Raw genomic sequence first — 26153 nt, 5'->3', positions numbered from 1 at the left:
AAGGTGAGGAAGGGGTGGTAAGGGGAGGAAAGGGAGGGGGAGGGGAGTGGAAAAGTGAGGGAAAGATGGAGAGGAGTGGGGAAGGAAGAAAGGGAGATGAAGTGGGGAGAGGATAGAGGGAGGGGTGAAAAGGGAGGAAAGGGGAGGGGAGAAGCGAGGGGGAGGAGAGGGGGTAGAAGGGAGGGTAGTCGTTGGAGGGGAGAGAGCGGAAGCGAACATCCAAGGAGTCTGTACCAGGAAGCGGGAAGTCTCAGAGCCTCAGGTAGTCGGGCATGGAAGAGGGAGGTTAAGGGGGAGGCGGGGCAGCCACGGAATCCTAGACCTTCCAGAGCCTGGTCTTTGCTGCCTGTCAGTCTGTCCATCAATCACACGCTCCTGGAAGGCTCCGTGGGCTCCCGGGGAGCAGGGCTTCCCGGGATTCCGCAGCCTCCGGTGGTGCTCTTCCTGGGTTTTACTCTGGAGAACTCCAATTCCCAAGGCAGAGTCCAGATATCACACAGCTCTGAGCCACAGCCCGGGTCCTACAGGCTGCCGTGGTCTGAGCCCCGTACCCCGCTGTGCTTTAAGCTTCTCTGCTCCTGCGTGCTCCACGGGTGAAACCGCGACTCTTCGCTGACTTTGATCGGTTTCCCTTGTGGTGGGTTAACATTGCCTCGCTCGATGACGTTGCAGAGAGAGAGAGAGAGAGAGAGAGAGAGAGAGAGAGAGAGAGACTGACTTAAAAGGAGAGGTTATCTTTAACTTTGCTAGTAATTAGTTAAGTCAACATCCCCGAACACGGTGCCAGTTCTCTCAGAGTGGAGTGTTGATGCTGGAAATAATAATAACGTCTAGCTAGCCTATAGCCGTTCTGCATAAAGCAATTCGATAAAACCACACCAGCGGGAAAGCCTAGAGACTGGCAAACTTCTCGCCTTAGGATATTTATCATGTTGTGGGCTAGTAAATCTCACATGTCGTGTGTAGATCTTAGTGTGTACATGTGTACATCTGAACGTCCTGCAATGAGAGCGATCATTTCTGATCTAAAACAGCGTTGACACTTCAGAACAGGCAAACCCAACGTAGGAATATCCTCAAATGCTATTATTGTTGTTGTTGTTGTTGTTGTTATATTCTTTTAAATTAGCTCAAAGACCAGATAATCACACGCTTAGCACTGGCCCAAAGACCATCCCAGAATAAGACAGCCCTGAATGATAAGGAAAATTAATAGGCACAATCAAAAACAATTTTTTTTTTGGTTCTTTTTTTCGGAGCTGGGGACTGAACCCAGGGCCTTGCGCTTCCTAGGCAAGCGCTCTACCACTGAGCTAAATCCCCAACCCCCAAAAACAATTTTTTAAAGTGCTTCTTGCCACATCTTATCCACATCCGAAATAAAAAAAGGAAAAGCTATGCCTGTTTCATTAAATGAACAGTACCAACTAGTGAGGCCTTCATAAGGTGAGCTCTGCAGGAGAAAACCAGAGCTCCGCTAAGCTATGTCCCAATCAGCCTTATAGCTTGATGCCCTGGGACCCTGCCCTCTCTCTCAGAGGTTGTGTGCAGGAGCTCCAGGGGTGGTATTGACTGGGTTTGCTGTTTTTCTGGTGTGTTGGTTGGCTTGTTTTATTAAGACTCACCTGTGTCTGCCTCCCCATTGCTGGGCCCGACCCATTGTCTAGTGGGTTTGTTTGTTTAAATTTTGAATTTAGTGATGACAATTTCCAAACTGACTTTTCTCAAGGGAAGCTGCTCTTGGTGTCTTTGAAGCAAGACTCTACCTAGCCACCGGACACCTCAAGTCTGTAGGCAAAAATCTATGCACAGTAGATGTGACAAGTGCTCATAAACACTGAGCCATCTCGCCAGCACCCTGCCCCCAATTTGTCTGTCTGTTTTGAAACAGGATATCACTATGTAGCCATGGCTGCCCTAGAACTCACTTTGTAGACCAGGCTGGCCTCCAAGTCACAAAGATCTGCCTGCCTCTGCTTCCTGAGTGCTGGGATTATAGAACGCATCACCACACCCAGTCCCAATTGTTGTTGTTGTTGTTGTCGTCGTCGTCTGGGTATATGGTGTTTGGCCTTCGTGGTATGTATGTGTACTCTGTGCATGCAGCGCCCATAGAAACAAGAAGGCGGCATCAGATTCTTGGACATCTGATGTCCTCTTCTAACCTCTGCAGGCACAGGGTGCCCAAGCAGGCAAAAACACTCAGACACATAAAATCAAAACATAAATCTTTTCAAAACTCTAGTCTGGCAGTGGTGGCTGTTAAGGCCTAGGTAAAACATCAAGGCCTAGATGGGATGTCGAGTCCTAGGTGACTGTTACCTGACTCACCTGCCATTATAAGGAAACTTTCTCCTATGTTTCTGCTATTGCTAGGAAACTTCCTCATGCCCAAGTTGAGTACATATTCTGTTATTTTCTGTGCCCTTGGAAACCAATCATGATAGAAGTCAGTAGAACTGCTTTGTCTAGTTACCCACAATAAGCCTGTACTGGAACCAACCACCCAACAGCACTTCCTGCATCTGTCTATGAGCTTTTAGAAGCCACCTCTGTGATGGACCCCCAACATAAGAGAGATAAGACACTATTTCGAATAAGACTTCCAATTTGAGTAGGGGTCAAAACTCCCAAGACCTACCCAGGAATTGACATCCTAGTTGGCAGAAAGAGACATGTACGTGGGTAACTGACATCCTGGATGGCAAGTTAAGGCACGAATGTTAGACAAGTCCCATCCTTGTTGACCTTGACATGAATGTTAGACAAAGTGTCTTAGGGTCTCCATTGCTATGAAGAGACACCATGACCAAGGCAACTCTTATAAAGTACAGCATTTAACTGAGTCTGGCTTACAGTTCAGAAGTTCAGTCCATTATCATCAAGGCGGGAGCATGGCAGTACCCAGGGAAGCATGGTGCTAGAGGAGCTGATTGTTCTACATCTTGTTCTGAGAGCAAGTGAGGGAAGATTGATTTCCAGGCAGCTAAGAGGAAGGTCTCTCTAAGCCCGCCCCCCAGTGACACACTTCCTCCAACAAGGCCACACCTCCCAGTAATGCTACTCCCTGGGCCAAGCATATTCAAACCACCACACAGGGCAAGATCCCTACCACAGTTGAATACCTCAACCAATGGGAGCAGGATACATGTACAACAAAGACATGTTCCTAAATCCTAATTGGTGAAGTAACTTGGCATAGATCTTTGTAGCTCTCAGGCTTAAAAAGCCCTGTAGAACCTTAACTTGGGGTCACAGTTCAGCTCTCAAGCCTGGAATGTGACCCTGATCAGTCATGAGGTACAGCATTCAATAAACCATTTCTTTTCTTTTCTTTTTTTTTTTTTTTTTTTTGAGCTGGGGACCGAACCCAGGGCCTTGCGCTTGCTAGGCAAGTGCTCTACCACTGAGCTAAATCCCCGACCCCTCAATAAACCATTTCTATTTGACTGAAATTGGTGTTTGAGTGATTTGTGTGGTGATTTCCAGACCCCAACAGTAGCAGATGCCTTTAATTCCCAGCACTTGGGAAACAAAAAGTCAGGCAGATCTCTCTAGAAGTTTGAGGCCAGCCTGGTCTACAGAGCGAGTTCCAGGATAGCCAATGCTATAGAGAAACCCTGTCTTAAAAAAACAAACAAACAAACAAAACAAATAAACAAAAAGGTCTAACTAATGTAATAGAACAAGAGGTTTAGAAGTTTCGCATTTTCTGTCCCTTGCTGTAGTTTTTTTTTTTTCCCCTCACAAGTTCAGGTATAAGGGTAACAAAATGGAAGTTAGGGCCTCCACAAATCACAATCACTGCTCAACAAGAACATGTGGGGAATTCACCTTCGCTTTCTTGGATACTTTCCCTTCAGTGATTTTTAGATCAAAATACGTAGACTGCAGAGGTCTTCATTTTAGGATGAGAGCGAACACATCATAAGATGGGGTTAGGCTGGCATGTGACGGTGCTGAAGGATTTTTGATCGCACTGTGAACCAAGAGATTGTGTCATTCACTGAAGAAAAAAAACAACCCGTTTCTAGTTGTGGTGGGGCTCAGCCTTCGCACACGCCTTTCACTTGAGAGTTTTCTGCTTGAATATTGTAAACTGGATTAAATAAAGTCGACTGTAGGTCAAGAGGCGGAGCGAGCAACTGGTTGACAGGAAGTGGACAGAGGATTATTAGAGAGAGGGGGCATAGGAGGATGGATGGAAAGGGAGGGACAGTCCACTGGAAGGAGGTATTTTGAGACTGCACGAGAGAAGGTGCTGGGATGTCAGCTGAGGAGGAAGGTCAACGGGTGCTTTCTCTATTCTGCTCTTGCAGCGTTTCACCCCAGCATCTGGCTCCTGGGTCTTCATTGGTAAAACCAAACAACTGAGATTTTGTTAACCACAACATGGTAGCCTGCACACCTACCAGTCCAGTATCTGGGAAGCTAAGGCAGGAAGAGACCATGGAGAGAGGAACCCAACAATTCACTAAAAAACTAAAATGAGGGAAAAAAGTGAAAGCTAGGTGTGGTGCACGCCTTTACTCCCAGCACTCAGGAGGCACAGGCAGGCACTCTGTGAGTTCGAGGCCAGTCTGGTCCACGTAGTGTCAGGCCTACAACAATGAGACCCTGTCTCAACAACGACTCCCGCCTCTTCCTTTTTCTCTACCCTTTTTGGTAGGATGTGGTAGGGATTGTAGAATCCAGAGCCTGACACATAGTAGGCAAGCACTCAACCATTGAGCTACACCCCCAGCTCTTGTCAGGTTCGCTTTCTGTGCTGGAGCTGGGAGGGGCTCTCGTAGCTCATTAGCTTACACCGGAAGTAATTATAAAGCACCATGTTGCTAAGAATTCTGGGGGTTTTCTTCCTGTCAGTCATGTCTTGGGAGACACGTTTTTATTTCATCACTGTATTACCTCTCTCGCCGTTTAACTGTCAGGATATTAAATGTTCCGTGTCTCAGAGCTGAATCTGCTGTAGGATGTGGCTGGAGAAACCCTTACATGACTTCATGTGCTAATAATGCATAGCTTACAAGACACCAACTGAGGGAGAAGCATTTGAGGCCAATCCTCATTATTTGAGTTCAACCCCCAGAGCATACATGGTAGAAGGAAGGAGAGAACTGACCCCTGAAAGTTGTCCTGTCAGGCAAGGGATGTGCGTGAGCGCGTGCATGCGCGCGCGCACGCACACACATACACACACACACACACACACACACACACACACACACACACACACACACGGAGATGGGAAAAGAATAAAGATCCGAGATTATTCATCATGGGAAGGTTAATGCCCAAATGCCTGTGCAAGAGCATCTTCTAAGATACTTTCATGGACTCAAAGCCTGTGAGTTTCCACACAGCAGAATATCAAGGGTGTACTTGACGGATGGACAACTGGCCATACGTGGTAGCTTTTGCTGCTGGTAAATGGAAGCGGGTCCATTGCCTCTGGGGTCCTTTCATACCTTTCTGCAATAGACCTCCATATCAAAACTGCAAATGAGATTTGGAAAGGCATGTTCAATATAAATTGTGAAAAATATCAAGTAGAAAAATATCAGGCTTGGCGTAACTACTCTCAGACATTGTTCTTCTGGGGACACTGTTGGGGCAGGAAAAATATGGTTGTCATGAGGACACAGACCAACTTCATTTAAGTAACTTCAAAAGCTCGGGACAGCTTCAAGTAGGCTTCTTTTGCTTAATAATGGCCTTCTCTAGATTTATTGTACAGAAAAAAGTCCTACACACATTCATACTTTGTTTATGTTGATTGGTTGGTTTTTGAGAGGGGAGCTGATCAAGTAGCACGGGCTGGCCTATAACTTACTGATCTGTCCCAAGTTGACCTTGAATTTGATAACCTCATTGTGGTGGGGGTGAATATGCTTGGCCCAGGGAGTGGCACTATTTGGAGGTGTGGCCTTGTTGAAATAGGTGTGGTGTGGGCTTAAGACCCTTGTCCTAGCTTCATGGAAGTCAGTCTTGAAGATGTAGAACTCTCAGCCCCTCCTGCACCATGCTTGCCTGGACGCTATCAAGCTCCTGTCTTGATGATAATGTACTGAATTTCTGAACCTGTAAGCCAGCCCCAGTTAAATGCTGTCCTTATATGAGTTGCTTTGGTCACGGCGTCTGTTCACAGCAGTAAGACCCTAAGACACTCATCTCTCTCACCTCCTGCCGTTTGTACGTCTTCTCTGCCTCCTGAGTCCCAAGGTGACACATTGATTATACCATGTCCCAGTTCTTAGGCATATCTTCATCTTATTGATTCAGAATAGTGAATGAAAACTAGGTGATATCCCTCTTTAATCCAATGTTGACCAGTGATTGATTGATGGTCGGTTGACTGAATTCACTTTATAGCCCAAGATGATCTCCAGTTCCTGACACCCCCCCCCCACCCTGCATCTATCTCTCCAGTGCTGGGATGACAGACTGAAGCCACCACTTCCCTTTACGTGACAATGAGAATGGCATCCGGAGCTTTGAGCATGCTAGATAACACTGTGTCACCAGAGCTGTACCCCTAGCCTGACTGGTTGTATGTATGTATGTATGTATGTATGTATGTATGTATGTATGTATGTATGTATGTATTTACTTCAGTCCTGAGGATTGGATGAAGAACCCCACGCAGGCTAAGTGAGCACGCTGCTATTAGAAACAGCTTAAGAGATTTCCAAAAAGAACAAATATGTCTGGCTACCTTTCAGCAGACTCAGAAACCGCCTCAGCCGGGAATCGGAGTCACCATGTGGCTCTGGTCGGGTTGCTTGGCCTTCACTTGGGCTCTTAGATGGTATTTTTTCCTCTCTCCAACTCATGATGGTGCCTTGGGGAACTGGGAAAAGATGATGTTGCAAAGTTACAGCCCAAAATTTTTAAATGCCTGGGGGGTGGGGATCTAGGTCGACAGAGAGAGAGAGAGAGAGAGAGAGAGAGAGAGAGAGAGAGAGAGAGAGAGAGAGAGACTGACTGACTCTTGTCAGAGACACAGGCACACAACCTTCTCGGCTCAGAAACAAAAATAGCTGTCTCTGTACGTGAAGCCACAGGCAGGGCAACTCCACATACGATTTTAAGGAAGGAAGAATCCACGTCCTTTTTAGAACTGCAGGGTGAGTCGTGCTCTGTTCTGCCATCCCTAGAAAAGAAAACACGGTGGATACGAAGCTACCTTACTGTCAGTGCTTCGTAGAGAGACTTCCGTGTTTGAACCGGCAGAAACGCGTGGACTGATGCAGGCTCTCCTCACTAAAGACAGCGGCACTGCAGGGAGCTTCAACCACAGAGATGAGCACGGGCTTCTAGAAGGCTCCTTGACTGTGCCTTTTGTCAACTTCCAAATGGAAGAACTAGGTATACTTAATGTCCTTGTATGGCCCCTCAAGGGTACTGAGTATGCGCACGCACGCACTCATGCACGCACGCATGTGGACGCGCGCAGCGGCACATGGGAATGCCTTCTGCTCCTGGACCACATGGAAGGTGGGGGTGGGGTGTCTCCATAAGCAGCTGTGTGCGGACCCATCTTTCAAGCTGCATATTCTGTCCGTACTTCCCACCACTTACTGGGCAAGTTTAGTTACTAGTCGGACTGAGAGGCTAAAGCCAGGCAAAGAAGTTAAAAAGAAATCAACAGGCTAGAGAGATGGCTCAGCAGCACTGCTGATCTTGCAGAGGACCAGGGTTCAATTCGCAGTACCCACGTGGCCGCTCATACTGTCCAGTGCCAGGTAATACAACGCCCCCTTCTAGCCTCCATGGGCTTTGGGCACATGTGGTGGTGTTCAAGGGGCTCACAAGGCCACCCTGTGCAAAACACAGAATGCTCAAACCTCAGGTAGATTTGGGGGTTCATAGATGGGGAGATTCCCTGCAGATAATGAATGCGATGGGTAAAGCCCAGGAAAAAAGGCAAATGTCCATTTGGGGATGCCCCACCTAATGTTCCCTGCACACACTGTGCACACACCTGACCTCCTCAAACTCCAGCTTCCCCTGTCGAATGAGGGCAAGGTCTGGGCGGAGCCTGAGGTTGCTTCGCATCCTACCCTGTCGTCCCGTGACGCTGGTGGCTCTCTAGTGCTTGTTGGCCCTTTCGTTGAGGGATGAAATATGCAGGCGTGGCCACAGTTGCTTCGCTACCGCGAGTAGAATTCCAGCGGGGAGTCTTGGAGCTTAATAATTAGCCGGGATCAACGAGGCTCTTCAAACCTCAACTAGTGTTCCTCCTCCCAACTGTCTGAACAGGTGACCCAGTAAACAGCGAACTGCAGTGACTTTATTCAGAAACAAAGATTGTTTTGAGCGACTAGGAAAGTTAAACCCTTCCCTGTTTATACATGCTAATATGTGTGCATGCAGATAAACAGAAGTCACTTGTCCTTAAAGACAAGTGTTCCCAAAAAATCAAATTACAATAATGCTAACCACTCAGCACCTGCCATGGACAAAAACCCTGGTTAAAGACTTACCATGTACTGGATGACTTTCTTTTTATTTATGAAAACATATTTTAAATTTTATTTTATATGCACGTGTGAGCGCCCATGCTTGGGTAGGTGTGGGAAACGGTAGGTGTCAGAAGAAGATATCAGATCCCTCATAACTGGGATTAAAAATAGATGTGAGGAGTCTTATGGGTCCTGGGAACTGAACCCAGGTCCTCTGCAAGGACAGCAAGTACTCTAACCACTGAGCCTTCCACCAGCCTCGTGAGATGACTTTATTCTATGTATGTATTTATGTATGTATGTATGTATGCATTTATGTATGTATGTATTTATGTATGTATGTATGTATGTACTTATTTATGTATTTATTTATTGAGAAGGCATCTTTCAAATAGCCCTGGTTGTGCTAGAACTCTACTGGAAGCAAAGGGATGCACCACCACACATGGTGTGTGTGTGTGTGTGTGTGTGTGTGTGTGTGTGTGTGTCACTTATTTCCATTTATTTCTTCTATTTCCAGGTTTAATACCAACTGATTCCTCAAAAGAAGCAGGAGACAATGCTTACCTGTGTATTTGGCTCACAGGCATAGCTGTTGCAAGAGTAGTAGAATAAAACATTCAGGATTCACAGTTGAGCTTGGGGAAGGTCTTTCTGGAGATGCATTTGATCACATTTGTATCAGAGTGGGGCTTTCCCCACCTCCACCCCTACCTCCCCCACCCCTCACCCCCCCATCCCCGGCTCCTTTGGCTGAAGAGGAACGCCTTTGTCTTTGTAGCTAATGAGACCCAGTCCCACCTGCCATACTTAAGGGTGGATGTCAGCTTGACTTCATCTTGGAATCAACAGGCAAGCCCGTGGGCACATTTATGAAGGATTTTCTTGATCAGTTAAAGTTGGAAGACCTCCCCCAAATACGTGGAGGGAGGGTCACCTTCAGGTGGCAGTCCTGATAAAAGTAAGCCTGAGAAAGAAAACCTGATTTTGCCTGTGGTGCCTTCATGTTATGTCGCTAAATTCATCCACAACCTGTTAGCCTCTTGCCGCTGCTGCTGTCATAAGTCCCGGCATCTTCAAACGTCCACCGCGGACCGAAGACAGCGCTCCTCCCGGAACTGCTGGGGCCTCCAGCCTAGTGGGCTGAGCAGCTATCCCTCGGGTTCGCAGCCTCTCCAGCGTGAGACGCTACACGGCATCATTTCAGCCAATCTAGTGAGCCCCCTTTTAATACATATTCATCCTGGTGGCTTCGTTCCTCTAGAGAACCCTAATACACCATCTGTAGTGTGACCAGGGAAAGAAAAGGAAGTCTCACTAAAACTCAAGGGAAACTTTTCTGGCAGTGACAGCTCAATCAGCAAGTTGCGATGCTGTCAGAAGCATCGTGCTCCGCGGACAGTTTGGACCAGTCAGATGCGTCTCGATGAGAATCATACCAACAACCACACAAGCACAGGGGTCTCTTGTGATAGCCCCCTTCCATTGTCTTTGCTCACCCAGAATTCCCCAAACAGTGAAAATTTAGTAGCATAACAAAAGTGGGTTGTTTTTTTTTTTTTTAAGATTTATTTATCTTTTTTTTTTTTCCCGGAGCTGGGGACCGAACCCAGGGCCTTGCGCTTCCTAGGCAAGCGCTCTACCACTGAGCTAAATCCCCAACCCCGATTTATTTATGTTTATCTGAGGACACTGCAGCTGTCTTCAGACACACCAGAAGAGGGCATGGGATCCCATTACAGATGGTCGTGAGCCACCATGTGGTTGCTGGGAATTGAACTCAGGACCTCTGGAAGAGCAGTCGGTGCTCTCTACCACTGAGCCATCTCTCCAGCCCCAAGAAATGTGTTTTATGTTTTGATCCTACACAGCTACAGGTCCTCCCAAACGTACAGTTATAAATTGCACTATTTCACTCTTGTGCCTGCGTGTGGAAAACAGAGAAACTGTTTACGTTGGGTGCCGTGAACAGCATTCTCTTTGCTATCCTTCAACCAAATCAAACATGAGTGTCTTCAGACACTAGCAGCGGCATTAAAGAGAGATGCCTTAGGGCCACAGGTCCCTCTCACAGCTACTTGGCTCTGCCTCTGAGAATTCAAAATATATGGGATTGTTCTGTTCCAAAACAATTTAGTTACCAAAATTGGATTTGCAGTTGGGATTTTGGTCCCTGTTGTCTTGCCAGTCTCTGGTGGGGGTTATAGTAAAGAACGGTTTGGGTAGAGAATGGGTTTCTGTCATGGTTTGGGGACAGGGTCTTACTATGTGACTCTGGCTCTTCTGGAACTCAGAGATCCTCACACCTCTGCCTCCACATGTGCCACCACACCTGGCAATAATATTTTTTGGTTTTGGGGGATTTTTTTCCTTTCCTTTTCTTTTACACAGGGTCTCACTGTGTGGCCTTGGTTGACATGGAATCTGCTGTATAGCTGGGCGCGGTGGCGCACGCCTGTAGTCCCAGCTACTCGGGAGGCTGAGACAGGAGGATCTCTTGAGTCCAGGAGTTCTGGGCTGTAGTGCGCTATGCCGATCGGGTGTCCGCACTAAGTTTGGCATCAATATGGTGACCTCCCGGGAGCGGGGGACCACCAGGTTGCCTAAGGAGGGGTGAACCGGCCCAGGTCGGAATCTGCTGTATAGACTTTTGAACACCTTGAGTTGATTTTTTTTACCCAAAACTTATACACTTATGCACTTACACACACACACACACACACACACACACACACACACACACACACACACACACACGTAAACAGAGTAGAGTCACGCCCTGGTTTGTTGTTGGGACTTACAGGTAATGAGGGGGCAATGTTTATATCTTCCTGTGGGAGGAAATTTAGCAACATTTCTTCCTTCTTCCTTCCTTCCTTCCTTCCTTCCTCCCTCCCTTTCTTCCTTCCTTCCTTCTTCCTTCCTTCCTCCTTCTTTCCTCCTTCCTTCTTCCTTCCTCCTTCTTTCCTCCTTCCTTCCTTCTTCCTTCCTTCCTTCCTCCCTTTCTTCCTTCCTTCCTTCCTCCTTCCTTCCTCCTTCTTTCCTCCTTCCTTCCTTCCTTCTTTCTTCCTTCTTCCTTCCTCCCTCCCTTCCTTCCTTCCTCCCTCCCTCCCTTTCTTCCTTCCTTCCTTCTTCCTTCCTTCTTCCTTCCTTCCTCCTTTCCTCCTTCCTTCCTTCTTCCTCCCTCCCTTTCTTCCTTCTTCCTTCCTCCCTTTCTTCCTTCCTTCCTTCTTCCTTCCTTCCTCCTTCCTCCTTCCTTCCTTCTTCCTTCCTCCCTCCCTTTCTTCCTTCCTTCTTCCTTCCTTCCTCCTTCTTTCCTCCTTCCTTCCTTCTTCCTTCCTTCCTTCCTCCCTCCCTTTCTTCCTTCCTTCTTCCTTCCTCCCTCCCTTTCTTCCTTCCTTTCTCCTTCTTTCCTCCTTCCTCCCTCCCTTTCTTCCTTCCTTCCTCCCTCCCTTTCTTCCTTCCTTCCTTCTTCCTCCCTCCTTCTTTCCTCCTTCCTTCCTTCTTCCTTCCTCCCTCCCTTTCTTCCTTCCTTCTTCCTTCCTTCCTCCCTTTCTTCCTTCCTTTCTCCTTCTTTCCTCCTTCCTCCCTCCCTTTCTTCCTTCCTTCCTCCCTCCCTTTCTTCCTTCCTCCTTTCTTCCTCTTCCTTCCTTCCTTCTTTCCTCCCTCCCTTTCTTCCTTCCTCCCTCTTTCCTTCCTTCCTTCCTCCCTCCCCTTCTTCCTTCCTTCCTCCTTCCTTCTTTCTTCCTTCCTTCCTCCTTCTTTCCTCCTTCCTTCCTCCCTCCCTTTCTTCCTTCCTTCCTCCCTCCCTTTCTTCCTTCCTCCTTTCTTCCTCTTCCTTCCTTCCTTCTTTCCTCCCTCCCTTTCTTCCTTCCTCCCTCTTTCCTTCCTTCCTTCCTCCCTCCCCTTCTTCCTTCCTTCCTCCTTCCTTCTTTCTTCCTTCCTCCTTCTTTCCTCCTTCCTTCCTCCCTCCCTTTCTTCCTTCCTTCTTCATTCCTTCTTCCTCCCTCCCTCCCTTCCTTCCTTCTTTTTTTTTTTTTTTGGTTCTTTTTTTCGGAGCTGGGGACCGAACCCAGGGCCTTGCGCTTCCTAAGTAAGCGCTCTACCACTGAGCTAAATCCCCAGCCCCCCTTCCTTCCTTCTTCCTTCCTTCCTCCTTCCCTTCCTTCCTTCCTTCCTTCCCTCTCTTCATGTAGGATCTAGCTATAGAGCTACAGAGTTCAAGCTAAATGGCTTGAACTCACAGAGATCCTCTTGCCTCTGCCTCCCCAGTGCTGGGATTAAAGGGACCCTAGGGACCTTTTCTAACCTAGCATCTCAGTGAAAACTGTGAAGAGAAAGTCACTGGAGCCTGAGTGTGTCACCTCACAGGCAGGTCATCTTATGGGCAGTGTGACACAAGGTGTCAAGTGGACACAAACTCCATTAATGTCTAAAGGGCTTAGTAGACACAGCAGATCCATGCCTTTGCATGGAGTCCCAAGATGTGAGCATCTCTCTCTTTCTAACAGCAGCATCTTGACTTAATAACCGGTCTGTGGGTGAATGTGCAGGGTGGGATGAAGTAATGTGCACCATTGTGGAAACTCAGGCTGTAAATTACGTTTAAAACCGAAGTCACTTCCCAACCCGTTCTGACTTCCTTTAGGCTGTAGCTGCGTGAATCTGAGGAATCAAATTTTTATAGGATGAATTAATCAAACCTATGTAAAACTATCAGCATTTAAATTTAATAACTAGTTTCTTAATAACTGCTTGGGATGAAATTGAGTAATGTGTATTCCTGGGGTGATTATTATGTCAGAGTCTAAATACTGACAAAATCACGGTTCCTCAGAAACCCAGCTGACCCAGGGCTGTAACTACATAATTTTAAGGAATCAAACGACTTGTTGAATCAGTTGGACTTACCAAAGGAGCTAGAGAGATTGCTCAGGGGCTTAAGAGCAATGGCTGACCTTCAGGAGATCCTGGGTTTGATTCCCAGCACCCACAGCGTGGCGTATATAGCACCAGTTCCAGGGGATGGAATCTGGCCTCTGTGGGCACTGCATGCATGTAATACACATGCACACGTGAAGGCAAACACTCATACATAAACGTTTTTTAACTTATCAAATCTTGAGCTGGGTGGTGGTGGCCTATGCCTTTAATCCCAGCACTTGGGAGACAGTGGCAGACAGATCTCTGTGAGGCCAGCCTGGTCTACAAAGTGAGTTCCAGGACAACCAGGGCTGTATGGGGAAACACTGTCTCAAAAAAGATAGATAGATAGATAGATAGATAGATAGATAGATAGATAGATAGATAGATAGACAGGTAGGTAGATAGATAGGTAGGTAGCGATAGATAGATAGATAGATAGATAGATAGATAGATAGATAGATAGACAGGTAGGTAGATAGATAGGTAGGTAGCGATAGATAGATAGATAGATAGAGCATTCTACTAACTCAATGAAAGCTAAATTGGCTTATTCATGTGTTAATAATGGATATTAGTTCAAGCTGCATATAATTCGACCTGAACTATGCCCTTTTAACCCAAATCTTAAACCAATGATCATTTGTACAGCCAAATTTGGAGATGGTCTTTGGCAGGGCAGGAGAGGGTTGTCTTTGATATAAAAAACGGTCAACATGGGATTTTTCTACTTCATGACCGGGTGACACTAGGAAGATGAAGGTTTGGCTTTGTCTCTTCCTGGTCTACTGATTGCTGGATCCTCATGGTGCTGGAGAGTGACATCCAGACCATCTCGCAGTCAGCGCTCCATTCTGAGAAGAGACAGCTGACACGGTGCAGGGTACTGTACATATTAGGAGGTTAGGGTACTCAGTCCACCTGGCTTACGATATTCTCAATTTAGGAAGAGTCCGAGTCAGAGCGCCTGTTTCTGAGATCTCACTTCTGAGTGCCGGGCTTCTCCTGGTGAAATCAGTAAGACTCCACCAGAAGAGATCCAGGCATCGTCTTCCCTGGAAATTCCGATACTCAGACAAGCCTAAGAACCCTGGACATGGTTCCCGTGGGTCAGGCATGGTGGCAAGTTCTTTAATCCCAGTACTCAGAGTCAGGAAGCTCTCTATGAGTTCAAGACCAGCCTGGACTACTGTGCCAGATAGTTTTATGTCAAATTGGCACAAGTAAAGTCATCTGAGAGGAGAGAACCTCAACTGGGAAAAGGCCTCTAAAGGATCGGGCTGTAGGCAAGCCTGTGGGGCAGGTTCTTAGCGATTGATGGGGGAGGGCCCAGCCCACCGTGGGTAATCGCGGGGCTGGCTGTCCTGGCTTCTATAAGTCGGCTGAGCAAGCCATGACGAGCAAGGCAGTAAGAGCACCCCTCCATCCCTCTCGAATAAAGTGGCTGGAGAGATGGCTCCGCAGTTTAAAACCAAACAAAACAACAACAACCTTACTGTTCTTACAGAGGACACCCAGTGTGGTTCCAGCACCCACATGAAGGCTCACAACCGCTTTAAACTTAAGTTCTACGTGGTCCAGCGCCCTCTTCTGGTCTCCTTAGGTAATGTATGCAGCCAGACACACTCAGGCACAGGCACACATATGTAAAAGAAATATTTAAAATAATAATAACAATAAGCCAGATGTCGTGGTGTACACCTTTGATCCCAGCACTTATGAAGCAGAGGCAGGAGGATCTCTGTGAGTTTGAGGACAAGCTGAGCTGCAGAATGAGTTCCAAGCCGGCAAAGACTTCAGAGTGAAACTGTCTTTAAAAAAAAAAAAAAAAAAAAAAAAGATAGAAACAACACTATGGTAAGTTTGTGGGGGTGGGGTGGGGGTTTTTTTTTGGTGTTGTTGTTGCTGTTGTTGTTGTTGTTTGTTTGTTTGTTTGTTTGTTTGTTTTGCACTAAGATCATATCAAAGGTTGTGTATGAACAGAAGAACAAGTCTTTGTAACAATAAAATTGCCTTTAGGCCTGGAGAGATGGTTCAGTGGTTAAGAGCTCCGACTGCTCTTCCAGAGGTCCTGAGTTCAAATCCCAGCAACCACATGGTGGCTCATAACCATCTGTAATGAGATCTGATGCCCTCTTCTGGGGTGTCTGAAGGCAGCTACAATGTACTCATATATAATAAATCTTTAAAAAAAAAAGCAAAACAAAACAAAATTTCGCCCCCCAAATATAATAGTAATGTATATAAGCTAATTATTATTAAGAACTAGTAACTATTATGTAATCTGCTGTTGTTATTAAGGAAGCGAGTTTTCATCGATCCAGGGATGTGTCAAGTGCCACTGTGAATTATTTTATTCATCTCTCAGCCATATCATCCAAACCTTCAGAAATTGTTATGACAGCTATGTCTGTTTTACAAATGGGGAGGTTGAGGCACAGACAACTGTGGATTTGCCTAAGAACCCCAATAGCAAGTGGCCCAGGTGGAGTCAGACAGGAGGCTGGTACTCTGAAGCCTGCGGCGCCATCTTTGTGATAGACAGTGGCTGGCATCTGACTCCAGCTTCTTTAGGACTTCGTTCGTTATCTTGCCTAATGGGAGCACTGGCTTATTTCACTTTCTCCTGTCTCTGGAAGTTAGAGCCTCTCAGAATGCATGGGAAAACAATTTCTGGAAGAGAGAAAGAGAGGTTGCCCTTCCCTCCTTGCAAGGCAGAGGAGTCCATATTCAACATTAAATCTCTCTCTCTCTCTCTCTCTCTCTCTCTCTCTCTCTCTCTCTCTCATTTCTGGTCGTCTTACAGCATTTGTGTGCAATAGGAAGGAACCTAGAAGCAGAGCTCGAACTTGGAAGAAACGTCTATTTGCTGGAGCATTTAAAATTTAACCACGGGGTCCAAAGAGACAGCTCATCGGTTTGCAAGCATTTGCTCCTTGCACGGAGGATCCAGCTCGTGTCCCCAGCTCCTACACCCACCTGTCACTTCAGTTCCAGGAGACCCAATGCCCTTTTCTCATCTCCTAGAGCCCCAGGTGTGCTTACCGACCTGGACAGGCAGACATGCCGGCAAAACACTCATCGCCCATAAAATGAAATATATAAATTTAAAAATGTGTTGGGTTTAATTGGAACCAAACCAGATAAAATTTAATTAGGAAAGAACAGGATTATAATTGTGTTTTCTGCCCTCTACAAGCCTTATTTCAAAATACAGTCTAAAATACTGATTCATCGATCTACAAACACATAGAGTCTGTTTTAAAAAGTAAATAAATAGGGGCTGGAGAGACGGCTCAGTGGTTAGGAGCACTGACTGCTCTTCCAGAGTTCAAATCCCAGCAACCCCATGGTGGCTCACAACCATCTGTAATGAGATCCGATGACTTCTTCTGCTGTGTCTGAAGACAGCGACAGAGTATTCATATGTAATAAATAAATCTTTTTTTTTAAGTAAATAAAAAAAGACTTTTTTTTTAACCTGGTGGTGGCAGCGACTTTAACCCCAGGACTCCTGAGGCAGAAGCAGGCTTCTGTAAATCTGAGGCAAGCCTGGTCTACAGAGCAAGTTCCAAGACAGTCAGGGCTCCACAGAAAAACCCTGTCTGGAAAAACAAAACAAGACAACAGAACAAAGTTATGAATTGTGGGAGTTGGGGTGGGATAGGGATATAACCTTCTCCTGAGACAGGTTAGACAGCCCGTTGTTGCTTCTTTCTTATTTCGTCTCATAGAGCCGAGAGAGAAGCTAAAACTGACCACAGACACTGTCAGGCCAATGACCCAGCATCACAGAGCTGACCACCCAGGGTTTTATACCTAATGACAGCCTCAGAAGAGCAGCCCTTTGATACTCAGGCAGATGGTCCCTGGCATTCTCACCAGTTAGGGAAAGGAAGGGGTTAATTCCATCTTGTACCTCAAAGGGCTGGGTCAGGGGCACACAGCCTTAAAGCCCAGGTGAACAGCATGTTCCCAGAGGTGCTCCCTCCTCTAGGGAGGACCCAGGAGGTGAGTGAGTGCTCCCTGAGGAACAAACACCTGCCCCAGACCTGCTGCCCAGGGCTGAAGACTTTAGCCTTCCAGAGAGGTGAGGCCATGGGCACTAGCTCTATGAGACTCCCCCAGGCCAAGTCCCTCACCTTGTGTGGGACTGTGTGGGTGCCTGGGCTGGTCCCCATTTCTGTCAGGGGCCCAGGTTTAGTGTCTACAGCTGCTTCCTTCCCTCTCCCCTTCTCCCCTCTCCCCACCTCCTCCCCTCGCTTTCCTTCTTCCTCCCCCCTCCCCATCCCCCTCTTCCTCCATCACCACCACCACTTGTGTAGCTCTGACTGGCCTGGAACTCTCTCTATATTCCAGGCAGTCTCCTAACATGTAATCCTCCTGCCTCTGTCTCCTATGTGCTGAGACTACAGTTGAGTACCAAACTACCTGATGCTAACATTTCCTTATTTCTTCTATTCCCTCCCTCCCTTCCTCCCTTTATCCTTCCCTCCCTCCCTTCCTCCCTCTATCCTTCCCTCCCTCCCTCCCTCCCTCCCTCCTTCTTTCTGTTTATTTTGAGACAAGTTCTTACTCTATAATCAAGATAGCCCAGAATTCATTCTGTAGCTCAGGTTGGTCTTGAACTTGTGACAACCCTCCTGCCTCAGCTTCTCAAGTACTGGGTTACAAGTGCCACCGTGCCTGGCTCTATACTTCCTTTTTTTTGTTGTTTTTTTTGTTTTTTGTTTTTTGTTTTTTTGTTTTCCCTTTCTGGGACAGGGTCTTGCTGTGCAGTTCAAACTGACCTCAACGCCACTATGTAGCCCAGGCTGGCCTTAAATTCCTGGCAATCCTCCTACCTCAGACTCCTAAGTGCTGGGCTCGTAGATGTGCCTACTACACCTGGCCTACATTTTGTGTTTTATAAATAAGACATTCCTATACCCAGGTTCTCCATTGATGGGTCAAAAATGTTTTATGTCATTTTTGAAAAGACATCTGTACAGAACACGTAGAGACTTTTTCTCACCATTAATCACTAAGTAACACAATATAACAGCTACGTTCGCAACATCTGCATTGGAGTCACTTAGGGGTGAATTAAAATACCCAGGAGGATGTGTGTGTGTGTGTGTGTTCTGGGGAAACATCCTCATTTTATAGAAAGAACTAGAACACCTGTGGATTTTTGTATCTTTGGGGAGGACCTGAAATCAACACCCTAAAGGACTTAAGGGACACCGGCTCTAGGAGAACAGGACTCTTGTAACTGGCAGAAGACACAGGAAAGTGCGGGGAAAATGTAGAAAAGACTGAGGATGTGTCTCCATGGTAGAATGCAAGGCCTGACAGGACTGGAGGGTGTGGGGTGGGCTAAAGCCTAGGATCTAGAAAAAGGACGGAGCCAAGTTGCAGGGGGTGGCTGGATGCGGGCGTGAGTGTGTGCGGGTTGTGCTGTGTTCCCCGGCTTCCCCAGGCACTCATGTTACTCTTCCCTCAGTGTCAGCAAAAGAGGTTTCTGCTGCTGACTAACCCGGGAGGCGGTCTCGCCCTTCTCGTCCCTGCCCTCTGTCAGCACTGTGCACAATGAGAAAATGAAAGCTACCCTTTGCGCTAGTGAGCTAGTGCGTTGGCCTCGGTCGCCCACCCATCGCTGTGGGCTGTTCCCAGGGCCATGCAGGAGGCCAGAGAGGCCTTGGCTCCTACAGTGGCAGCAGCTGGCACGCTGCCCGGGTAGCCACCTCCAGCTGCAGCTGTTACTGTTATTTGCAACACTCCACATCCTGAGCTGGCTGGCTCCTGAGGCTCGCTCCTGGGAGAGCGTGAACACAAGAGTCCTGAGCGGAGTCTGCTCCTCCCTGGCCCCAGGAAGGGGCTGGGTAAAAAAGTAACTAGGCTCGGACATGCAGGGGCTTGAGGAGATGGCAGCCTGGGATCCTGAGTAGTTCTTGACCTCAGCCAACGACCAGTTCTTGTCCCAGCCACTGAAACAGTCAGTACTCGGTCAGAACTGCTAGAAAAGTTTGAAAAGGAACCAGCTCCGTGGTATCCCCTCAGAAAGGTCCCTTCAGACTGAGGGACGCTCCCACCAGCCACTTGCTTTACTGTTTTCATTCTTTAGCAGTGTCTAAATGTCTCTTTATCTACGTGTTTCCTTCTTAATTGTGTGTAGAATTATCAGGTAGGTCATAGACGCTTTGCATAGGAGACGGTTGGTCTCTTTGGCTCGGGGCTAAGCCCAGTGTCTGGCCCTTCTGTTAAAGGAAGGTTTAAGACTTGTTGACTGGGGGTTGGGGATTTAGCTCAGTGGTAGAGCGCTTGCCTAGAAAGAGCAAGGCCCTGGGTTCGGTCCCCAGCTCCGGAAAAAAAAAAAAAAAAAAAAAAGACTTGTTGACTGCCTATCCATCCGGTCTTTGGGTTTTTCAACCTTCTGTTTGGACAAGGTGGTTTCATGGAGCTACTGAAAGGAGCTGGTTGTACTTGGGAGTGGAGAAATGCGTCTCTAGCCCTGAAGAGATGGCCCAGTGGACACGACTTCAGTTGCCAGTTCCCCCATGGTGACTCACAACCTCCTGGAACTCCAGTTCCAGGAGATCTGTTGCCCTCTTCTGGCCACTGAGGGTACCAGGCACAAACACACCACACACACACACACACACACACACACACACACACACACACACACACACGTAAGAAACCCATAAAATAAACGCGTCTTAGAAAGAAAAAAGAAATGCATCCTTGGGGTACAGCAGTTAGGAGCACTTGGTTTTCTTCCTGAGGACCAACTACAGTTTCCAGAACCCACATCTGACTGCTCATAGCTGCCTGGAGCCCCAGCTCCTGAGGATCTGACACCCTCTTCTCACGTACATACCCACATATACCCATAAGTAGAAAATAAAGAATATTTCTAGCTTATCATTATTATTATTATTATTACTATTATTATTACTATTATTATTACAGTTTTGAGACATGGTCTTACTGTGTAGCCCAGCCAGGCCTTGAACTCTTAGCGATCTGCCTGCCCCTGAGTTCCTGTGTTACAGGTTACAGTGTTAGGTTATAGATCTGGTTGAAGGTTTGTGCGCCCTACTTGTGCTTCCTCCCCTGCGGATTATCTTCCCACCCTCCAGCGTAGGCTTTGGATACAAGTGGTCTTTACGGGCTCTGGTAATGATGTATGTCACTTGTCACTATTTAATGAGCTCTCATGTCATGAAGAGAAGGTAAATTATAGAGTAGGTAGAGAGATTTATACTTAGTATAACCGTGAGCATAATAATTTAGAAGACCTTCACTTAAAACCTGGTTAGAATAAGAAATTTGAAACTTGTTTGACGCGACGAGTGTGGCCCACTAACTGGCTCACGAATGGGTCTATTTGGGCTTCGAGAAAGATGAATGGACGACATTAAAGAAACTTCCTGATGGCTTCACGGAACTGAAGGTTTATTTTGTTTTACTTCCTTTCCTTATTTAGCACTCTTGAGTTGGGGTATGCATGTGTGCCTGTGTGTGTGCACGTTTGGGTGTGTATATGTGTGTTTGGATGTTCGTCCCTGTGTGTGTGTGTGTGTGTGTGTGTGTGTGCGCGCGCGCGCGCATGTGCTTGGGTGTGTGTGTTTGGGTGTGCTTGCCATGTCACATGTGTAGAGATAAGAGGACAACTTATAGAAACCAGTTCTTTCCTTTCACTTTGTGGTCCTGGGACTAAACTCAGGGTTAGTGGCAGATGTATTTACCCACCAGCCTCTCAGCAGCTGGGAAAAGTTTTCTTTTTGTCTGTCTATTTCTTCCTCTTCCTCTTCCTCTTCTTCCTCCTCCTCTTCTTCTCCCTCTCCCCTCCCCCTCCTCCCTCTCCTCTCCCTCTCCCCTCCCCCTTCCTCCTTCTCCTCTCTGCCCTCCCCTCCCCCTTCTCCTTTCTTCCTCCCCTTTCACATACCTCCCTCCCTTTTTCCCTCTCCCTTTCCCATCATCGCCCCTCCCCCATCCACTCTCAATTGGTGGTTCTCCTAGTTCAGCCCCCCCAACCCCCCAGTTGCTGGAGTGGTCCTGTGGGTTCCACATTCTCTCTTGCCACTGGGATGTGTGTGAACTCAACTCGGGCAGACCAAATGGGAGGCATTACGCTATCGACCTCTATCAAAGTAGCCTAAGATGGGGACCCTAACCGGGGTGACAAAGTAGTCTGAGGCTGAGGAGACTGGGGTTTCCCATTTCCTAGGCGTCCAGTCACCACTGGAAACTGCACGGAGTTGGCAAGAGGGGGCCCTCGAACACCTGCAATGAGCGGTGGTTGTGGTGGGGTTTTTCCCAGACACCCAGACACCGCTGGGAAGTGCAAGGAGTCTGAACACAGGGGCCCTTTGAGCTGTCAATGACAAACCAGGGGATGGAGGGGAATCTTCGCCTTAGCTTAGGGTGAATGTCTGGGAGCGTGAAGAAGGCTTCTCATTGGCTCGGGGAACTCTTTGCTCCATGATTAGCGATCCTGTTCCTCACGTGGGGTGTCATGGTCACGTGCTCCATCCAGGACAGGAACTGGGTCCGGAGCAGATGAAATGTCTTCCGGTCTCAGAGATAAGGATACTGGGCGTTTCTGCATCCGTTCAACCATCCCAATTTTTGTCTGATGGCAAGGTTCCTCTCGCCCCACAGCCCTGGATTTGATTCTTCGCACCACCAAGGAAAGGGGGAAAGTCTCTGAACATTAAACAAGCTATACTTTTAAAAGTTCACCTAAAGTTGGGGATTTAGCTCAGTGGTAGAGCGCTTGCCCAGGAAGCGCAAGGCCCTGGGTCCCCAGCTCCGAAAAAAAGAAAAAGAAAAAAAAAAAAGTACTAAAAGTTCACCTAAAAAAGAAAAGGACTGGGGGCTGGGGATTTAGCTCAGTGGTAGAGCGCTTGCCTAGGAAGCGCAAGGCCCTGGGTTCGGTCCCCAGCTCCGAAAAAAAGAACCAAAAAAAAAAAAAAAAAGAAAAGAAAAGAAAAGGACTAAAAAAAAGAAAAGAAAAGAAAAGGACTGACCAAAGCGACCCTGATTTCTGGGATTGAGGTCCACAGCTGCAGTCATTGTGACGATACACCAGTGAACAAAGCAGTCCATTCTCCCCTCCCCCTCCTGCCATGGTCCTGGCCCCTCTAAACTTCTAATGCTGTGCCCATAATTCTTGGTGGCATATCAAACCCTTCTGGGTATCTGGTCACAGAGTATGAAAACTCAAGCTTATAGAAATGGTGTTTATACCCTCCCAGTCAGGATTAGGGCAACTGTTAAAATATATAGTTTGCTTCTAAGTAGAAAATTAATTTGTTCATGGGGGGGTTGTTGTTCTTTGTTTTTGTTTTGTTTTTGCTTGTTTGTTTGTTTGTTGATACAGGTTTCTCTATGTAACAGCGCTAGCTCTCCTGGAACTAACTCTTTGTAGATGAGGCTGACCTTGAACTCACAGAGATCTGCCCGCCTCTGCCTCCCGAATGCTGGGACTAAGGATGTGTGCCTCAAGGCCTGGTGAATATCTCAGCTTTGTCTCCCCCTTCATTCCCTCTCTTCCCAGGACACCGTTTGCCTGCAAGTCCAGCCTAGCCTCACAATCACCATCCTCCTGGTTCGGTGTCCCATGTGCTGCATTGCAGACATGCCCCACCTCAGGCGGTAACAGCTGCTCACAGCTGGAATTCAAAACCTAGGAAAGCATTTACCCGTCACTCAAACGAAGTGAATCGCGCTGCACTACCCAAAACCAACCCTGGGACGAAAGGGTGGAGTTCATCACCCAGGTTATAGACCCTCAGTGGGGAGAGTTGGGACAAAAGTTCAAACCGGAGGAACACAGCTTGCTGGCTCGCTCCCAGCTCAGGGTCACCTTTCTTATGGAACCCAAGACCATCTGCCCAGGAGTGGCTCCGCCCACAGAGGCATGGCCCCTCCCACATCAGTTATCAGTCCAAAAAAAAAAAAACACGCCCCCACAGATTTGCCTACAGGCGGGTCTGATAGAAGCAGTTCCTCCTTGAGCCTTCCCCTCTCCTCCCAAGAATCCCCAAGTTTGTGTCAAGTAGATAAAACCTACCCAGCAGACCCACTCCCTATGGGTCTAATAGAGAGTGCAAAGTTGAAGTCAGGGCTCAGAGACTTTGCTTGAGTGCAGTGTGTCCCCAGAGATGAGGCACAGAGAGCCTGACCCCATGATCCCACACAGTTTGGAAAAGAGAAGAGAAAGAATTTGTGAGAGAAGAGAGAGAAGAAGAAATAGTCACATGCAGACTCAGCATGTCACCCTGCTGTCCTCTGTGGCACACGCACGATACCCCTAACCCTGGCCTTGGCCTCTGAGTCCTAGGCAGAACACACAGGGACAGCTGGGCAGTGGTGGTGGTGGTGCTGACGTTTAACCCCAGCACTCGGGAGGCAGAGGCAGGCAGATCTCTGTGAGTTCCAGCCAGCATGGTCTACAGCGTGAGTTCCAGGACAGCCAGGGAGATACAGAGAAACCCTGTCTCAATAAATAAATTAATTAATTAATTAATTAATTAATTAATTAAATAAATAAAACCAACCAAACAATAAAACACATGACCTATCTGAGAGGGAGGGAGTGAGGGAGGGAAGTGCAGCTTACCATAGAACTTACCATAGAACTCAAGCCACAGATTGGTTCCCTGAGGGGTTCCTTCATGTGTTCCCCTTCCCAAGGAAAACAGGGTGGAGGCTTTGGTCTTATCTATCATCTATGGATATTATAAACCATGTAGATCATATTTTAGGTTAACGAAGAGACTTGTGCCAAAAAAAAAAAAAAAAAGGTAGCACACAGCAAATAGTGCAGCATCACACCAGCTCTCCTTTTAAAATCCCTTTTTAAAAAGTTAAAATAGGGGTTGAAGAAATGCTTCAGCCATTATGAGCATTGGCTGCTCTCACAGAAGATCTGGGTTCAGTTCTTGGCACACACTGGGCAGCTCAAAACTGTCTGTAACTCCAGTTCCAGGGCATCTGACGCCCTCTGCTGGCTTCCATGTGCAATACGCACGTGTGCAGTGCCCTTATATGCCAACAAATACTCATACACATAAAAGTAAAAATATTTTTAAAATACTTTTTAAAAGTATAAAAGAAGCTAAGGGTAATGGTGCACACTTTTAATCCCAGTAGCGGGGGTTGGGGGCGGGGCACAGAGGCAGACAGGTCTCAGCCAATCTGGTCTACATTGTCCTCAGGGCTACATTGTCCTCTCCTTCAGGGGAGGAGAAAGGAAGGATGGAGGGACAGAGGGACAGGGTATGGGTGCAGGGGAAGCGCTTCAAAACAAAAATAGTTTCTTATGTCATCTTCGTTGTAGAAGCTTTGGCTAGCTTTCCTTTCCTCAGTGCACATCCTGCTTTGTTTATTCTTTAACTATTTTTTTTTCCTTCAGATGATCACCTTCTGGACGTTCTTGTCACTCAGTTAAATGCTTTCCTGGAACTCCGCAGGCAGGAAATGCGTTCTGTGGAACCCTCCTCATCCCAGACACCCTCGTAGAAGAATCCCTCTTTTAGAAATCCCTTTGGCCGTCTGAAAATCAGAAAAAGCTACTCCGTGGCAATGAAACCTCGAAACACCCCACAGATTCAGATTTCCTTCCAGCCAAATGGGGCTTTCAAAGAATGTGGTTTGCGTGGATCCCTCCCAGCAATGGGGGTGAGTGGGGGGGGAATGCTAAGTGGTTAAAGAAAACCAATTCTGCCAGAACAGGCACTTCGAACAGTTACACGGGACAGCAGCCTGGAGCTGGGCCTGTCTCCCTGGTGACCATTCTGGCTGCTCACCCTGGTCAAAGTCCCACCCCTCCACTTGCAAAAATGTGACTGGAGAATGTGGCCCAGCTCTCATCCAACAGTAGACGCTGCCGGCCAAGCACACGTGCTTATTTGACGCTTCGCTCTCTCTCCTCCTACAGAGTTAAATGAAAGGAAGTAAAAAGAGCAAAGGCGTAGCCATGATACTGACTTGAGATTTGCTGCTTCAGCCTTCGTTTCCTTCCTTCCTCCCTCCCTCCCTTCCTTCCTTCCTTCCTTTTTCTTTTTTTTTTTTCTTCAGTATCTTTTCCACAAATACTTTGATTGTGGAGGCACAGAAGCTGATAAAGGTTGAAGTTCTGTTTGCGCTGGACAGTGGTAGTGCACGCCTCTAATCCCAGCACTGGGGAGGCAGAGCAAGCAGATCTCGGTGAGTCCAAGGTCAACCTGGTCAGTAAAGTAAGTCCGGTCCAGTACAGCCAGGGCTAACACAGTACAGCCAAAGTTACACGGAGAAACCCTACCTGGAAAATTAATAAAAAAGGAAACAAACAAAAAAATTGGTTTGTACTGTTAGTTTTCAAAGTGAGATACTTAACAATAGGACACAATAGAAATATTTTTTATTATTTTAAATGACTTTTTTGTTTTTTTGTTTTGTTTTGTTTTTTTAATGTAGCTTGCCTGGAACGCCTATGTATACCAGGCTGGCTTTGGACTCCAAGAGATCTACTTGAATTGGAGGCATGTATGATCATACCCAGTGTCGTGTTTAGTATTCTTTTTTAAAGATTTATTTTATTTTATGTGAATAAGAGTTTGCCTCCTTGGGGCTGGGGATTTAGCTCAGTGGTAGAGCGCTTACCTAGGAAGCGCAAGGCCCTGGGTTCGGTCCCCAGCTCCGAAAAAAAAAAAAAATATTCCTTGCTGAGACTGGAGAGGTTGTTCATTGGTTAGAGCGCTGGCTGCTCTTGCAGAGGGTCCAAGGTCAATT

At 47.2% G+C, this 26153-nt stretch overlaps 1 long non-coding RNA gene and 1 pseudogene across 1 annotated transcript; both read left to right on the top strand.

Moving 5' to 3' along the window:
- The first annotated feature begins 186 nt into the window (after positions 1-186).
- Positions 187-16854, top strand: LOC134481148 (uncharacterized). The gene is made up of 3 exons (XR_015634584.1): positions 187-262; positions 14896-14991; positions 16195-16854. It is a non-coding gene; the product is annotated as an uncharacterized LOC134481148 (long non-coding RNA).
- LOC148002171 (signal recognition particle RNA) lies at positions 10900-11168 on the top strand (annotated as a pseudogene).
- Positions 16855-26153: the final 9299 nt, after the last annotated feature.

This window comes from Rattus norvegicus, chromosome 12 (assembly GCF_021556685.1).
Source record: "Rattus norvegicus strain SHRSP/BbbUtx chromosome 12, alternate assembly SHRSP_T2T, whole genome shotgun sequence".
Lineage (NCBI taxonomy): Eukaryota > Metazoa > Chordata > Mammalia > Rodentia > Muridae > Rattus > Rattus norvegicus.
The sequence above is the reverse complement of the archived record's forward strand: the minus strand, read 5'-3'. Positions and strand labels throughout refer to the sequence as shown.